The sequence below is a fragment of the Silene latifolia genome, chromosome 11 (genome assembly GCF_048544455.1).
Source record: "Silene latifolia isolate original U9 population chromosome 11, ASM4854445v1, whole genome shotgun sequence".
NCBI classification, from domain to species: Eukaryota; Viridiplantae; Streptophyta; class Magnoliopsida; order Caryophyllales; family Caryophyllaceae; genus Silene; species Silene latifolia.
Window position 1 is genome coordinate 135,074,851 of NC_133536.1, and position 2,241 is coordinate 135,077,091.

Genomic DNA, 2,241 nt, shown 5'->3' on the forward strand with positions numbered 1-2,241 from the left:
TTGGGTTTATTTGGAGGATTGACAACCTTTCATCAATCATCAAGTACTTCTATTAATCTTTGCTTTATTATTTGGAATCATCTTTATAGGTATAATTCTCTCTTAATCCTTTTTAATTATTGTTAATCATCTTCATTTGTTCATCATGTTTTGCCTTGCTAGTATGATTGACAACCTTGTTAGCATGTTAAACTTGATAATGAGTGAGTAGTTTCCTTAACTAGGGTTAATGGGGAATTAGGGGAAACCAACACGGGGATTGATTCATGCTTAATCTAATATATTTTCATAATTAATTTGCTTGCTTTTTGTGATTTCAACTTATGCACATGTTATGTTTGATGAAATGCGAGCCTATGAATCCTTGCATTTTTTACCCATCACTTACCTTTTCAATGAGACTTGTAAGACATAAACCAACTCGAGTCTCATTAGACCATGCATATAGTTGGATAGGGAGGATTAAGTCGACTTGTAGGTGTTGTACAATCTAATCTATTCGGCTCCGGGACCCAAACCTTCTTAGGGATTGTAAGATATACACTAATTCGATCCCATCACAACAATAATTGCTTGCATCTAGTAGGAAACATGTTTATATGATCAAATCCCATGAATCGCCTATGAACCCATGATACCCTAGTGCCTTTAATCAATTGTTTACATCTCTTTTTAATCATCTTGCTTGCTTTCATTACTTTATTTACATTGTTATTTAGTTTAGTTGATCTCCTACCTCAACCCAAATTGTGACACCCTTAGACACAACCATTTGCAATCGAAAATCCTACAACAATACCCGTCCCATGGGATCCGACCTTTACTTACCTCTTTACTAAAAGTGGAGTAGTTTGTGAAGTTATAAATATTGTTTTGGTCTAGGTAACTCTTAACGACAAGTAACCGAAATCCATACACCAACAAAAAATGGCCCCGTTGCCGGGGACGGTGTTAACTTGATTTTATTTTCTTTGATTGTTTTTAGTTGTGTCTTTCTTTACCTTGGGGAAGTCAAACTCCTCAAGGTTTGTTCTAATTGTTTTCAAGTTGTTTGATATTTTGCATGTCTAGGATATCACAAGGTAACTTGTTACCCATTGATCTTGAAATTGAAATAACTTTGACCAACAATAGAAGACTTGCTAAAAATACTTTGAGAGGTATTGGTGAGATTGTGGACATTCAACCAAATAACATTGAGTTCATCAACCCTTTTGCAAGAGAAGGAGAGGATAACCTAACACATAACCAACCACAAAATCAACCCACAATGCCTAAATTTTCCTCACATTCTGTACCAACCGAGGAGAACCTACCAAATGGTACTCCCACACCAAAACACTTAACCGGTAATTTCATTGCAAAATCCGCATTTATACAATTAGTTGAGAGAAGTCAATTTGGGGGGATGCCTAGTGAAGACCCTCATTCTCATATGGAGACTTTTTGTGACTATTGTGATGCGATTTCTCAAACCGGAGTGACTCAAGACCAAATTCGATGGGTCTTCTTTCCTTTTTCTTTGATTGGTTCCGCGAAACAATGGTTAAAGAGCCTTGATAAGGCTACTCTTGGTATTGACTCTTGGAAGAAATTGGCACTTGCTTTCTACAAGAAATTCCATCCTCCGAAAAAGACTAACATGTTGAGAGCCCAAATCACCAGTTTCAAACAAAGGGATGTAGAATCCTTGTATGAAGCATGGGAGAGATTCAAGGATACTTGCCGATCTTGTCCACATCATGGACTTAGCGAGTTGTTCCTTGTACAACAATTTTGGAATTGTCTAAATGAAGACTCCCGAAACATTCTCAATATGGGATCAAATAGTATGTTTACCGAAGTTGATGATAATCAAACATGGAACAAGATTGAGGAAATGGCGGTCCATAACTCACAATATAGTAGACCTCGTAAGGCTACTAGAGGAGGAAAGCATGAAGTGGACTCTATTACTCAATTGGGTGCTCAACTTAGTGCTCATATTGATACCATTAATTTGAATTTTGAGAAGGCTATGGCTAAGCTTGAAGAAGCCTCCAAATCGCCTAAGCAACATGTTAATGCCATGGTGGCATCTTCATCAATTCCAAGTGGAGTATGTGAGAGTTGTGGAACTTTGGGACATGACCAAAGTGAATGTAGGGGAACAAGTGAATGCTTTCCAACCATACAAGAGTGGTACCCCTTATTCCAACTATTATAATGAAAACACCAAATTTCATCCCAACCTCTCATACA

At 37.3% G+C, this 2,241-nt stretch overlaps 1 non-coding gene across 1 annotated transcript; it reads right to left on the reverse strand.

Annotated features, from left to right (window-relative positions):
* Positions 1-1,642: 1,642 nt before the first annotated feature.
* On the reverse strand, positions 1,643-1,749 carry LOC141615490 (small nucleolar RNA R71). The gene has a single exon (XR_012529910.1). It is a non-coding gene; the product is annotated as a small nucleolar RNA R71 (small nucleolar RNA).
* Between the last annotated feature and the right edge of the window lie 492 nt (positions 1,750-2,241).